Here is a 16,486-nt window from a genome sequence, read left to right as displayed (position 1 = left end):
GAACATGTAATCCTGCCTCTGCTGCCCGGTGCTGGGAAAACAAACCTGCAACTTCTTCCAGGTTTGGCCTTGACTAGCAATGAGAAAGAAAAATAGAGGAGTTAATGAGTGTCTGCTGATCTTTCTGACTTTTATTGGGGACTAAGAAGAAGAGGGACCTGTGCAAGGATTGAGCTCATTGACCAACTGTGAAGCTGTGGAGACACAGTGCAGAAAGGCAGAGGAGAGATGGAGGGTTAGAGCTTTCCTCCTTCAACAGTAGTTGAGATTACCTATGTGGAATCAGCAGTCCGTTGTAGATGCGGTATGATTATTCTGATTGACCATTGTTTGATGTGCACAGACCATGGCAATCAAGAATCTGGGTAAGTTACAGACCTTATTTTAAACCTAATTGCTATATCTATAGTATCACATTCATAAAATAACTACTATTAATGTGTAACTGTTGTTAAAGAGCAGACCATGAATTAGAAAACAATTGGGGTCATGTTAGGGCTTGGAGGGAGCAAAGACAATGTGAATATGATACAGGTTTAATCTCAAAACTCATTTTCAAAAGTTGAAACCGACATTTTGGCCATATGTTCCAGAAACTAGGGATTTTTATTACAGCCCATTAAAGATGTCCTATATATTTTCTCTAAAGATGAAAATCTTAATCCAGAAAAGTAACAGTTCTGTTTGGCGGGACCAAAACATTTTACCCAGATCTTCTATTTTGGATGAGGAACAGAATTTGCTCTAGGAGAGGGGAATAATGTGTACTAAAATACAAAGTGAACTAGGGAACTGTCTTCTGGGCTGGGAGGGCAGAACTGAAAAAACTGTGCTGTCTGATTCATTTAATCTCTAGTCATCCTGTACAGGAGCTGCTAGTATCCTGAGGCCCAGTTAGTTGACCCTAGCCAATTAGGAATTCTGAGAAGGGTTAGCAATCAGGAGTACTAGTGGCAGGTTTGGGTTCTTTCCATGTTTCTCTTCTGCCTCTGTTGTAGGAAGACCAAAAGCTATACCATGTTGAGTGGAAGGTGTTCAGAGCAGGTCTGTTGAACTGTCATTTCTGCTGTGACTTGAATGGACCATGAGACAGACTGTAGTCATGTTGGTCCATGTGGTTCATGGTGGAAGGGGCCCTTGTTCTCTGAGCCTCCCTTTTTAGAGATTTACAGGGTAAAGGGAGACTCTGGAGTCCTGGAAATGAAGAATATGATGCAGGTTGTATCACTCTCCAGAGTATCCACATAGTCACTGCTTTTGTTGTGCAGTGAGAAGTGAGATTAAAAAACTGAATGTCTAGATTCCAGAAGTTTTCATCTAATTCTAATTTCAGGTTTGTGTTATAAAGGTTTTAAATATTTTGAACCTGCTAGGAAAAGGATGATATTAAACATTTTACAGCGATACGTGTATTGTAGGCTTTTAACATGATGTTGCTACTAGCCACAATGATGTACCATACAGTGAAGCTTAGTTCCAGAAGACAAAAGGAATTTCTGATGTGCAGAAACTTCTCAGGTGTGCATCGTGTTAGACAGTGAGATAGTACACAATCCACATCTCCTGCCATATTCCATGTAGCAGGAATCCATTTTAAATCATTTTATGCTTGTTTTGGGATTGGTCATCAGTAGGGCTGCCTTTCCCAGAAACCAGAAGAAAGCATGATGGGCAGGAGAGCCATTGAAAGAAATCTCCCCCATTGGAAATACAGCATTTATATCATGAGGCTTCTTTCTTTGGAAGACATCAGTAACTTAGGGGTCAGAAATAACAGTTTAAGGATCACTTTGAAAAACCTTTGTGAAAGTTGTGAAGTTTGTGATTATTTAATTTCTGTTCACTTCTTATCAAAGGCAGCTGGGTAACATTGGTCAAGTTCACATTTTTCCTTACCTAAGTTTTCCTTGGTCTTTTGATTTAAACTTGACAATATTTCACTGCTTCTGTTCTTTGTTTCTCTCCAACCCTCTTATTCTTTCACAAATTTTATAAACATTCTTGATTGATGTGAATTTGTGGAATGTAAAGAAGTCATATGAACCTGGTTTTTTCTGTAATGTATGACTGTAATTTAACTATATTATTCATTTTCTTTAAAATGGTAGACCTTCACCAATTTTATTCAGAAAGTATTTTCTGTGATCAGTCTTAAGTTTTGGTTTTGGGAATAGTTTACCTGGAGAGGCTCATTTTTTTTTTTTTATCTTAGATGCTTGCCTCTTTCCATTTCCTGGTGTATCTGTGTTTTATAGATGTTGCTATCTTCATATTTGAGTCTTTGCTACCTAAGTGTTGGTATGAACAATACATAATCTCTTTGGGTGTTCTTTGTGTTTCCACTGTGGATGTAGCTTTGTATTCAGCTTTCCTGCTGTAAATTGTTGGACAAACTCATTGGATTCCATTCATTTAATTGTGAAAATTTACCAGACACAAAATCTTAATTTTGATGCATCATCTTCCTAAGGATCATTTTTTATTTCTTTATTTATGATTTGTTTTTCTTGTTTTTATCAATATTAATAGACTTGACTTATTGGATATAAGATTTCATGTGTCTTGGCAAGTGGCTCAGCACATATTCTTTTTGTGAGTAACCTGAGTTCAGATAGTTACACTCAAGATGGGAGGTTAATAAATCTCTACTATTCCCAATCCAGCAGATCTGACAACCTCCTTTTCTGTGTGTCACCTGTATACATATGCAAGACATTGTCTCCCATACACAAACATACACAAGAAATAGCAATAACCTTGTTTGCAAAGGTGCTTGTGTCTTAAAGTCAGGGCAAAGGAATTTGCTTTACATGTACCCTGATTCTTCAAAAATCTGTTCTCTTGAAATTTCTATTAAAAAGTTTTTATTTCCTCACTGGGATGCAGACTTACATTCATTCACCAATTGTAGGTAACAAAATGTTATCTAAGTTATCCTGAGACACATTATTTTTTTATCATAAGAGAATGAAATGTTTTAATAAGCAAAACTATTTTCTACAAAGTAAAACCATCAGAAGACTTCAAGTGAAGCTTCTGACTTTTTTAGAACAGCCCTTCTCACCCAAGCCATTTTCTATCATTGCTAAAGGAGAGAACTGGAGTCTATAGGATGCCAGTGATTTCTTGGAGGTTGATTTTGATGAATATCTTGTAGTTCATGTTTAATGGACATAACATATATATTTGTAGATCTGTGCTTGTATTGTATTTTATAATGGTGTCATCTATATTTTTTTATTTTTTTGAACCGTAAACTTATTACATCATTCATTTTCTTGAAAATTATAGACCTTCACCTATTTGTATTCAGAATATTGCTTATGCTATTTGATCCTTAATTGTTCATTTATAATAGTTTCTGGGATAAACAGTTTTAGTTTTCTCTTATTGATCTTAGATGCTAACCCCTTTCCATTTCCTGGCATGTCTGTGCTTTCTAGTTGCTGCTGTCTTCATGTTTGAGTCTTTGCTGTTTAGCTCATTGACTAGACTAATACATTGTCTTTGCTTCTCTAAAACCTTCTCATACATTGTGTCTGTGTGCTTATCAGCCTCAGCTGTCAACATGACAAAGCCAAGGTTCCCCTGAGGGCACATCAATTAAGCATGTGCTCAGATCAGAATGTCTGATCTGTGTCTGATATACACTGTGTCGATTGACAATTGATGTTGGAAGATCTTCCACTGAGTTGGCAATGTCTCTAAGCAAGTGGGCCTGGTCTGATGAAGAGAGCTAGCTGAGCACAAGACAGTGACAAGGCAAAAGAGAAAATTAGGCAACAATGGTTCTGCATGTTTTGCCTTCAGTGATTAACTTGAGTTTTGATACTAAACTCCCACAGTGGTGTACTCTGACTTAGGCATAACAACCCAATAAACCCGTTCATTTCCACAGTTCTTTTGGTTAGATAATTTAATTATAGCAACAGAGATGAAAGTAGCAACAAAAAATGGTGCCTCAACAGGGATTTTGTTGCTGCAATGGATTTGGAAATATGGACTTAGGAAGAATTTTGAAGATATCGAGACTTTAGATGGCAAAAATCCAAAAGTCAAGGAAAGCTCTACACAGAGCGTAACTGACTGTTCTTGTAGGACCTGAAAGCCTGGAACGTTGACAGTGCTGGCAGGCAGTGGAGGGCAGGGTCATAGGATTTTAATGGGCAAAAAGGAGTTGATCTGGACTATCAGTCCTGAGAGATCTGTGTCTCAGGGATTTCAGGTTAAGTCAATGGCTACTGGGGCACAGCGTGACTTCCAGTTCCTGACAGATTGATGGACTCACTCACAGAGGCATTCAGGCTAATTTGTGTTTCTCTTTATAATCCCTTAGTAGTCAAGGAAGCTCAGAAGCTTTATAGGGCAACTGGTCTGAGACAATGAACTTGTATTCCCTGTATAGCTTACAATCTTCATGGCATCTGGGGGAACCATAAATGTCTTGAGCCCAGAAATTGCCATTAACTTCAGTTCTTGATAAATATATAAAAATTCTGATTGCTGTCAATAAGCTTCTTAGCATCATCTAGCTCTGGTCCCTCCAGCCCAAGTCTGTCCTCTTTCCTTGTGGGTTTATTAGGTGATATTGTTCTGGTAAGTAACTACAGGTGCTTAGAAGACTTTATAAAAATTTTCCTAGAGATTATTTTTGTGATTCTTTGGCCCCAAATCTTTCTTAACATTTTTATATGCCAAGAAGGTTATTAAGGCACAATTAAAGAGTAATAGACTGATATCTTAGAAAAATATTATTTCTGTTGGATAGTTATTACTGCTGACTGCATTAGGTCTACAGTCAAAAAGAAACACATAGAAAGGAATGAAAAGAAAGAAAAGCATTAGGTAATTTCAGATGACAGTCCAGTGGTGAAAAAGAGAGATTTTCAAGGATTTTACACCATTAAACGGAAGACCCTTGCTCTGCATTGAAAGCCAAGCAATGTACCTTACAGTGTAGAATGTATCTAGCTAATCTCTTTATTTATAGAAGGCATATGCAACAAAATTCCTTATCTCAGGGCAACATCATACAGAACCTGTAGTCAATTTTGTTCAAGCTTGGTAGAATACTCCATATGGTCTGTCCAGCAGAATTCAGTTAGGGTTCCCTGGGAAAGGACACTGAGACTGAGGAAAATTTAGATCAAGAGAAATGAAGACACAAACATAGGTTAAACCACTGAAGGCCATAGGACTGAAGGCCAGTACCAAACAGCTCCGAGTTTATTTCTCAGACAGCATATATACTGTTTTCAAGTAATGTTCAGTCTCTGAATCTCTTAATTGTCTCCCTACAGTTGTCATCAATTGAGAAACAAAATCTTGAAACAATTCATCAGGTTTCTGTTTCATCTTAGACAATTTTTTTGTTTTCTTTCCAGTGCAAGGTAATTTGTACCAGGACTTTTTTTTTGCTGTAATATTAAGTTGAGCATATACTGCCATGTCAAATTTCAACTGATGATCTAAGTCTTTACAATCACCTTCTCCTGCTTGCATGTCAAACTTAATAGGCATTTAAAGTTTTTTATGGTTTATTTAACTTTATTTTATGTGCATTGGTGTGAAGGTGTCAGATCCCCTGCAACTGGATCTTCAGACAGTTGTGAGCTGCCACATGAATGCTGGGAATTGAACCCAGGTCCTCTGGAAGAGCAGTCAGTGCTCCAAACTACTGAGCCAGCTCTACAGCCCTAGACAGGCATATTTTGAGCTTTATTAATATTATCTCTAAGTTCACATACTCATGGAATTATGATTCCACAATATATAATCTCCTCCAGACAAACAAGCCCTAGCTTGTTGGGGATTGTATCTGGGAATTTAGTGAGTGTGTTAGTTTCATAGATTGGTGGACTGCCTACCTGTTCTTCTGGCTGGGATGATGTGCACATGAGCAAGGATTTTCTGCTTGAATTTGGGGCTGAAGCACAACTATATTCCTTTTTCTGAATGGGAGTTTATCCTATGCCATTGCATGTTGGAAATCCTTAATTTGTTACTTGAAATTTCAAAATGTGTCAGACAAGAGGTTGGCTGGAATTCCAGAGGAGTTTATAGACATTTGTGCTTTTTGGGTTATTACAGATTATGAAGCTCAAAAAACTCAGACTAAATGCATTTAATTTTTTTATTTTCTCTTTTATTTATTCTTTTCTCATACAATACATATTGACTGCTGCGTCCAGTTCCTCCACCACTTCCAGTTTTCCACAGTCCTCATTCCCCCAGGTCCATTGCTCCTTTTTCATCTGTCATAAAATAGAAGGCCTCCAAGGGATATCAAAGAAACCCTTCATAAAAATGTTCAAGAAAGGGCTGGAGAGATGGCTCAGAGGTTAGGAGCACTGGCTGCTCTTCCAGAGGTCCTGAGTTCAATTCCCAGCAACCATATGGTGGCTCACAACCATCTGTACTGAGATCTGGCACCCTCCTCTGGTGTGCGGGCATACATCGAGGCAGAATGTTGTATACATAATAAATAAATAAATCTTTAAAAAAAATGTTCAAGAAAATTAGGTAAAAATCCCTTATCAAAACTGGACAAAGCAAGTGAATAGGAATGAAAAGGTCACAAAAATTGGCAAGAGTAAGAGATACCAAGAGTTCTACAGTTAGTAATCACACAAACACCCCAAGCTAACAACCAAAGCATGCATGCACAGGGCATGCACAGAGCTGTTCATGTTCCATGATTCTCACTTCATTTTGTCTGAGACCCTATGAGACTTGTTTTGTTGATTCTGTAGCTTTGGTTTTCCTGGGTTCCACAAACCCCCCAGATCCTACATTTTTTACCCCTTCCTTCCACAGGATTCCAAGAACTCAAGGTAATGTTTGGGTAGGGATCTGTGCATGTGTAACCATCAGCTGCTGGAAGAATTCTCTCTGGTGGCATTTTTCCTGGGAATCTATCTATGATTTTAGATATGAATCATTTTATTTTTTTTTCTTGTTTAGTTGTATTTGGTTCTACCCTAATTCTGGAAGCCATCAAGCTCTGGTTCCTGGCCATCCTGGCAGTATCAGACCTTGGCTTCCTCTCACAGCTTGGATTAAAAGATCAGTCATTGGTTGTTCACTTCACAAACTCTAAGCCACTTTTCCCCAGTGAATCTTGCTAGCAGAACAAGTATAGTTCTCAGTTTAGTGACTGACTTTGTGTCCCAATCCCACCAATGGGAGCCGTATGTATTACAGAATAAGGCTGGTTCAGCCTCTGTATTCCTCACTACTAGGAATCTTCAATAGTGTCTTTCTTGTAGTTCTGGAAGTTTGCAGTGTACTCTTTCCATACCTCCTGCAAAAAGCTCCATTATTCCTATCATCTCTCCCTCCTATACGTCATCTCTGTCCCTTGCTTACTTGATCTTTCTTGTTCCCATCCCCACCTGCCTCCAGTGCACCCACAAAATCTATTCTATTCTGTCTTCCCAGAGAAATCCATGCATGTCCCCCAGAGCAGTTCTTGTTACTTAGCCTTTCTGCATCTATGGCTTGTACTGTGATTGACTGTGATTACTATGGTTGTACTTTACTTACCTGCTCATATCCACTTATAACTGAGTAAACCATTTTGATTTATGTGCTTCTGGGTTGCCTCACTCAGGGTAAAAAATAGTCGTGCAACAACACAGCAACCAAATAATTCAGATACGGTGTGGTACACCTCTAAATGGAATTTTCAGTAGAGGAATCTAAAATAGATGAGACACATTTAAAATATGTTCAGTATCATTAGCCATCAGGAGATTTCATCATAAACCTGACAGAAAGGATAAGTTCAACAACACAAGTGACAGCTAAGGCTTCAAGGATGTGGAGCAAGGGGACTCATTGCTCTTGCGGTGCAAAATTGTAAAAATCCAGCCACTGTGAAAATCAATATGCAAAAATCCTCAGAATATTGAGAGTCAATCTACCCCATGACTCAGGTATCCCCCTCTTGCGCATATTCCCAAAACTCGCTCTTCCATCCCAGCACAAGGACATTTGCTCGACTCTGTTCATAATAGCCAGAAACTGCTGTGTCCGTGAGAGATGGTGTTGATTGATGATTGATGTAGGAAGCCCCTAAGAAGGTGGACCTGTGCTGGGATATGGAGCATTCTGAGCATGAGGTAGAGACTAGGCAAAAGAGAAAGGCTGTAAACAGTCTTTGCAAATGTGTTTTGCCTTCAATTGTTAGCGTGCAGTTTCTCCTACATTTCCAAAATGATTGAGTGTGATTTGACACAATCAATGAAATAATCCCATTTACTGCCTGAGATGCTTTCAGTTGGAGTATTTAATCACAGTAGCATAAAAGCAGGCAGCACAAACAATTACAACACAAAAGTTGATTTTGTTTGTCAGTAGAATATAGGAATGATGACTTTTGCCACAATGTGGAAGATATCAAGATTTTTATGTGACACAAAAAAGAAACATGAACATAATTAACTGTTCTTATAGGACCAGGAAAATTAAAATGTAATGGCAGAGAGTGGGTATTGAGATCATAGGATTTCAGTTGAAAATAAACTTGATAAAAAAAAACCAATCCTGAGGACTTTTGTCTGATTTTTTTTCTTTTTGGTTTTTCAAGACAGGGTTTCCCAGTGAAACAGTCCTATTGTTCTGGAACTAGCTCTTGTAGACCAGGCTGGCCTCAAATTCAGAGGGATTCACCTGCTTCTGCCTCCCCAGTGCTGGGATTAAAGGCGTGTGTCATGACCATCCAGACTTTTGTGTGATATTTTGGCTCCACAATTTTTCTTCTTCTGCCTATGCACTAGAACTTTAGTAATGCCAAATTCAAAAGTAATGGGTTAATGTCTTAAACGGAATATTGAAGCTGTTCAATGGTTATCATTCATGACTCATTTAGGTGCACAGTAAAAAAATCCAAGTAGGGCAGAAATAAAAGAAAATAAAAAGATAGTTTCAAAGGGCATTTTGTGTTAAAGCAGGCAGGAATTTTCCAAGAGTTAATTATCATTAAAGAAAAGCCATTACTCTGCAGTGGAAGCTTATCAAGGTGCCCTAAGGGTAAGACTCCATACACTTAAACCTTCACTTTAGGGTAGCAAGCTACTTCATTCAAAACTGTCTGCACTTGTGGTCCAAGCTCGTTAGTGTTCTTTGCAATTAAGAGATCTAATTTCTCAGCATCACCAGTAATGTATTGGTCTTGGGAACATGAGAGAATCACAATTTAAGATCATGGATTTTTAGTTTATGGTTACAGTTTACCATTGTTGCAGGCATCTGTGTTTGGCAGAGTCAGAAGCCCAATGAGGAGACAGTGAGAGTTCATTGCACGAAGCTGTCAGGATCGAAGCTGGGTGTGGTGTGGTATCTTTTCCCCTCTTGTTCCTTTAGGGCCTGCCACCCAGTTCTCAATTAAATTTCACACATGGAGGCTTATTTTTTTTCTTATAAATGCTTGACTTTGATTTGTTTCAAGGCATGTTGATTTAACTTAATTGTTCTCTCTACAATTTCCCCCTGGCCTTTATCTTTATTCTGTATTCCTCTCTTTGTTTCTTACTCCATGGCTTGCTGTGTAGTTGGATTAAAGGTTCCTGTTGTTTTCTCCTCCTGTTGCCTCTTCTTTCTGTTTTCCTCCCAGATTTCCCTTCCCATGTATTCTCTTTTCCTGGCAGCCCTGCTTGTCCTTTCTTGCCATGTGATTGGTCATTCAATCTTTTTTTTTACACCAACCAGGTATTTTAAATAGGCAAAGCATCAAAACTTCACAGAGCTAAACCAATGCAGCAATTCCTTGCATCATTAAAACAATTTTCCACAGCTTAAATAAATAAAACACACTTAAAAATGTTATTTCACAACATACTGGGTTACATTTTGAGCCCAAAGATGTTAAGATACCTAAGTTATGACACAACTTCCATGGAGACCTAGCTGCTTATAGTGAGTGGAAGTTACCAAAGAGAGAAATGCATGAGAAGTTGCAAGGATAGGGCCATTTAAGTCATTTGAAACTGAAGCCATACATCTGACAAGAGAGCTACAGGATTTGATGTTTATCCTGCTCTGCTTCAGTCTTGGTTCAAACTTCCCTTACTGTGTCTTTATTTTTCTCTTTTGGGATGTTAATGGTATTTTGTGCCACTGATGTTAGAAAGAGGTAATGTGTTTTCAGGTTTTATAAGATGTTGCTGTCAACAGATTGTCTTGAGTGCCAGAGGAGACATTACACATTTGGACAGTTGTAGGGACCATTGCAGATGAGGATCATTAAATGTCTATCCTTGAAATGACTAACTGCAATTTTTCCATTGTTGACCTTGAGCCAATAGTGGCCGGGGTCAGAATGTACTTGATTGAATGAACAACCTCCCAGAAAAGATCATGTATTTGAAAAAGTTTCTTTCCTTTGTGGCTTCCTTTCAATTTCCTGTGGATCTTTAGTAAGAGAAGCCTGTCTAGATGAAATTCCTCTTTGTATGTGATGAGTCTCAATAAACTCAACTAATTTCCTGATATTTGTATCTACTGTTTTGTGCTTGTCATTAATTAGACAATTTCCGTCTTATACTAAAATATTTTTGCCATGATTATAGGCTTGATTTCTATATTCTATATATTACCTATATTCTATAGGTTAAAATAAGATATAGCAGAAACAGTTGCTATTAAGGAGTTTGGCAACCTGCTATTTTAATTTTTTTCTTTGCTTGTTGAAGTAGCCCTTACTGTGTGGCTCCATATTCCTGAAAGTAGAGAGGGGCATCATTTCTGGCTCTATACATTTTTATATTATTGGGTGATAGCCTTGTAATATAGGTTTTTTTATATGTCAACTATATGCTGCTGTGCAGTGCCTCATGCATATCTTGGATTTTAAAATTTGAAAGAGGGTTTCACTCTGATTCCCAGGATACCATGTATTTATGGCATTAACACTGCCTTAGAATTCTGAGTCAGTTATTGGAGGTGCATGAATTTCTTCTGGATGGTTATGCTTGATTTGATTTTTCTTAAATCAAATATGACTATTTTATATGTCTGCATGGATATTCATTACATGGGTATCTAGTCACCGAAGTGATCAAAAGATCTCAGAATTCCTGTTCATGGAACAAAGGAAAGTTGTGATCCCCATGTAAGTACTGGAAAATGTGCCCACCTCCATTCATGACCAGCAAGATCTCTGAATTCCTCTGCCTTTTCTCCAGCTCTCTGTTGATTATTTGTGACCAACATTTATATTTCTAGTGTTTTCATCTGTCCATTTTAACTGCTTTGGTTATTGGTATGACAGTTTAAATTATGGCACTTCAGATGTCTGGAAGATGAATACAGAACTGGAGTAAATGCAAAATTACTTGTAAGAACTTCAGTAACAACCTTTAAGTTATTTCTATCCCATTTGTTTTTTTGTTTCACTGTTTTTTGCAATGGAGACAATTTAATGTGTACTTCTACCTGTCCTGGACCTGATTGCTTAGACTTGACTGGCATTCAACTGAGAGAGAAATATACCCACCTCTGTTTTCTGAGTGTTGTGGTTAAAGGCACAATACACCAATACACCCAGTGTGTCCATATTACTTTTTTTGTGTGGTCTGTAACTCTTTATACAATTTTCTCATGCATACTATATACAGTTGATCTTTTTTTTTTTTTTTCTGTTGATCTTTTTCAATACCTCTTCCTCTCAATAGATGTTGCTCTTATGGGGTGGTATCCCATACAAAGGGTACAGAAATGACAGAGTTCACTCTGCTTTTCAATTTTCCTCTAAAGTGACTGTCTAAGTCATGGAATAAGAGTGGGGAACACCAGAATCATATGACTATACTGTAAAAGAAGTATGTTTCTAACATTGTCACTGTCATGCTTTCCATTTTGAACATTTATGGTATATTTTAGGAGACAGTGACCTATGATGATGTGCATATCAACTTCACCCGGGAAGAGTGGAATTTGCTCAATCCTTCCCAGAAGAATCTCTATAAAGATGTAATGCTGGAAACCTACAAGAACCTCATTTCTATAGGTAAAAATGAATTTCCCTCATGTTTTAAAATATGGAAGCATCCGGGCAGTGGTGGTGCACGCCTTTAATCCCAGCACTCGGGAGGCAGAGGCAGGCGGATCTCTGTGAGTTTGAGACCAGCCTGGTCTACAAGAGCTAGTTCCAGGACAGGCTCCAAAACCACAGAGAAACCCTGTCTCAAAAAACCAAAAAATAAAAAATAAAATAAAATATGGAAGCAACTTTTCCTTGGTTAAGGATTTTGTTCTGCAATTTCATTTAGAAAAAGAATGAGGTGAATACAGCAGTCATAGTTCTTAGGTGCACTTAAGATAATAAGCTAAACCGTGCACATTGTTCAATGATATAACATATATTCTGGTCCTGTATTTTAGGATACATTGGGGAAGACCATTACACTGAAGAACATTGGCAATGTTCTAGAAGACATGCAAGGTAATTTTCATGTGCAAGTTGATAACAATGTGCCTCTGATGAGATTGCACTTTCTCCTAGAACTTTTAAACAAAAGCAGCAGTGCAAATAAGCACAGCTAAGTGCATAGATGGTTATTAAATCCTCACAAATCCATATACCTCCATTTCATGTATGTGAATTATTCTTCCTTTACTAGGTGTATCATACAGTACCCTTGATATAAGCTTATGAGCATAGGGATATGGAAAGATTTAACATACCTCTCCTTAAGAACAAAAAGAAGATAAGCAGTAGTTCCCATGTAGAGTATACTTGTTGAATTTCATTCAAGTATGCAATAATGAAGGTTTTCTACCATCATTATTAATATATAAACATTACAAAAATTCCCCATGAATTATAGGTCTGTGCAAATACTTCTGAATGTCCTAGTTCACTTAGCAAATATAATATGATTCAAGTATAGTAAAATTTATGAATGCAGTAAAGTTTTTAAAGCTCTCAGTTTAATCAGTTGTCTTTTAAAATATGAATAATAACATATAAAATGTTTTTGTAAATGTCAAAAGGTAAACCATGAAACAAAGGAATTGATCATTATACTTATTTTCCTAGATGCAAACTGAACCCTAATTAAAAAGAAAGCATGATTTTATACAGAGTTATAAAACCTTAATAACTAATTCCATTTTAGAATTGGAACAAGTTATAAAATTAATTCATACAAATACCAAGGTTCAGCAGTGTATTGAATGTAGCAAAGCTTTTAAATGTGCCAATTATCCTTGTAGGATTGAAGAAAATCAAAATGGAGAGAAGAAACTTTCAGTGTATACTCACGGTGTTAAAGTCTTGTCTTATGACACTGACCTGCTAAGGAATGAAACCCATATAATGGAGCAAAACCCTCTAAAAGTAAGCAATGCAGTAAAGCCTTTGCTTATCACAGTCATATTCAAGTGCTTAGAAAACACACTGGAAAAAAACCCTATGAATATCGTCAAGGTGATAAAGACTTTGTTCTTTATGAGACTCATCAAAGTCATAAAAGAACACATACGGGAGAGAAAGACTATGAATGCAATCAGGGTGGTAAGGCCTATGCATGTCAAACTGATTTTCAAAAGCATAAGAGAACAGATACTGGAGAGAAACCCTATGAATGCAATCAGTGTGGTAAGGCCTATGCATGTCAAACTGATCTTCAAAAGCAGAAGAAAACACATGCAGGAGAGAAACCCTATGAATGTAATCAGTGTGGTAAGGCCTTTGCTGAAAATGGTACTCTTCACAAGCATAAAAGAACACATACTGGAGAGAAACCCTATGAATGTAATCAGTGTGGTAAGGCCTTTGCAGATCAGAGTAATCTTCAAAAGCATAAAAGAATACATAGTGGAGAGAAACCCTATGAATGTAATCAGTGAGGTAAGGTCTTTGCTGACAACAGTAGTCTTCAAAAGCATAAAAGAATACATACTGGAGAAAAACCTCATAAATGTATCAGTGTGGTAAAGCCTTTGCACGACATACTCATCTTCATTTGCATAAAAGAACACATACTGGAGAGAAACCCTATGAATGTAATGAATGTGGTAAGGCCTTTGCGTATCAAAATAGTCTTCAATTGCATAAAAGAAAACTACTGGAGAGAAAGAAACTCTATGAATGTAATCAGTGTTGTAAGGCCATGCACATCACAGTAATCCTCAATTGCATAGAAGAACACATTCTAGAGAGAAATCCTATGATTGTAATATTTTTGGTAAGGCCGTTGCACAAAACAGCCATCTTCAAAAATACAAAACATCACAGACTAGATAGAACCCCTATGAATGTAGTCAGTGTGATTAGGCCTTTGGAGACCACTGTACTCTTCAAGGTAATAAAAGAACACACAGCCGGGCGATGGTGGCGCACGCCTTTAATCCCAGCACTCGGGAGGCAGAGGCAGGCGGATCTCTGTGAGTTCAAGACCAGCCTGGTCTACAGAGCTAGTTCCAGGACAGGCTCCAGAGCCACAGAGAAACCCTGTCTTGAAAAACCAAAAAAAAAAAAAAAAAAAAAAAAAAAAAAATAAAAGAACACACAGTAGAGGAAAACGTTATGATTGTATAGTAGTGTGAGAAAGCCTATTCACATCTTATCTTCAAATGCATAAAAGAACACAGACAGGGGAGATAACTGTGAATGGAGTCTGTGGTAAATCCTTTGTCACAACCATCTCCAAATGCATAAAATAAACCATCTTGCAGAAAACTATGAACTCGGTGTGTGTATTCTTCAAAAATATGAGAAAACTCATACTATAGTGAAACTCTAAGTGAATTTAGTGTTTTAATGTTTTGTACTTCATACAGGAGTAAGACTTTTGTGTGTAATCAATCTGAGAAAGCTTATGCATATTACCCTAATCATTTGGACCTGTGGAAGAAACGGAGGGCTTTTTATAACTTATTTTTTAAAGATCTTAAGCCCACACACATATAGTCAGTTAGCCAATAGCAGTTATTGTGTAGATAAAAATGGATAGTGTAAAAATCTGTTCAAGCACTATGATATCTCTTTATTTTGTTTGAACCAGCAAACTAATGGCCAAAACCTTTTTTTGAAGCCTTTTGGGTAAGAGAAATGGCTAGTCAAAGAAATACACCTTGGACCTGAAAGCAGAGCCAAAGGAAAGCACTTTTTCTCTGAATCTCGAACTAGTTAAAGAAACATCATCTCCCTGAAAACAGCCCAAACATTAAAATGTGCCAGTGAAAGAAACACACTCTCAAAACACAACTGTCAAGTTGGGAGCGTAGACCCCAGTTCCTCGCATCTATCCCAGCCCCCAGGCCTGGTCTGGACACTAATTCCCAGCTGGCCAGGTCCTGACCCCACCCCCAGGGATGGGTCAGGACCACTCTGCAGGGTCTTTAAGTGATTCCCCAAAAGAGGAACACGTGGTCTCCCTCTCTTCCTCCTGGGGGTAGCATTTCTGCGGCTTCCTGGTTCCCGCTCAGGGCCCCCTGAGAGCACAGATCGCCCATTAAACCTGGATATTTCTTAATTTGGCTTGTTTTGATTTGGCTTGATTGGGAATTTTGCGTCGGCAGGGAGCTAGTAGTAAGAAATATTCCTAGGGGCTGGAGAGATGGCTCAGTGGTTAAGAGCATTGCCTGCTCTTCCAAAGGTCCTGAGTTCAATTCCTGGCAATCACTTGGAGGCTCACAACCACTTGTAATGAGGTCTGGTGCCCTCTTCTGGCCTGCAGGCATACACACAGACAATTGTGTACATAATAAAGTAAATAAATACATTTTTTAAAAAATGAATATTCCTAACATTTTGGAGGTTCCCGCCAAGCTAGGCCAGGCCCTTTCCACTTCGCAGGCCATGTGTTGGAAGGCCCCTACTCTATAGTTTGAGCTCTCTACACCACGCTGACAAATGGCTTCTGGGCCACAGCGGCGTCTTGATGAGTCCCTTTTCTTATCTATGCTATAGAGTTCTAGGGGACCCGTTCATACTTATTTTTGTCGTTTTCGGATTCCCGCTGAAGTCATGAACTCACACCGGGAAGTCAAGTCAGGTGGCAGTCAATCCCGTGGGATCAGGCTTGGCTGAGTTGGAGATCTGTCTGTCCTGGGACACCAGGCATCCAATATACAGTTGAGGACATGCTAAAATGGACTTAGGCCACGTGGTTGGGCATAGACTAAAATGGACACTTACAGTTCAAAGCCAGGTCTGTTGTTGCCCCTATGAGCCTCTTACAAAGATCTTTTTAAATTGAGCTTGTCTGATACAAATAAACAGAGCTTACATATATGTGTCCATGATTTTTGGCCTCTGCACTCTTGCCCCCCTCCCCCACTTAGTAGCCAGTGTCTCTCAGCACCACAGTGCCAGAGGCACTGGCCCCTCTCCAACTCCCTGAAACCCACACTTCCCAACCCCTCCCATGGAGCAACATTCTTTCCCCCTCCCTTTCCCAATTCAGAGGTTCAAGGTCAATTTCAACCTCCCCCTCCCCCTCCCACCTCTCTGCACTCCTGGATCCCTTATGCACAC

At 38.5% G+C, this 16,486-nt stretch overlaps 1 pseudogene; it reads left to right on the top strand.

The window, feature by feature from the left end:
* The window catches only part of LOC121458814, a 52,722-nt pseudogene extending 38,868 nt beyond the window's left edge, over positions 1-13,854 (top strand).
* The last annotated feature ends 2,632 nt before the right edge of the window (positions 13,855-16,486 follow it).

This window comes from Microtus oregoni, unplaced genomic scaffold (assembly GCF_018167655.1).
Source record: "Microtus oregoni isolate MIOR12 unplaced genomic scaffold, Mior012 000018F_ref0000195, whole genome shotgun sequence".
NCBI classification, from domain to species: Eukaryota; Metazoa; Chordata; class Mammalia; order Rodentia; family Cricetidae; genus Microtus; species Microtus oregoni.
Note: the sequence above shows the minus strand (reverse complement) of the source record. Positions and strands in the feature narration are given on the sequence as shown.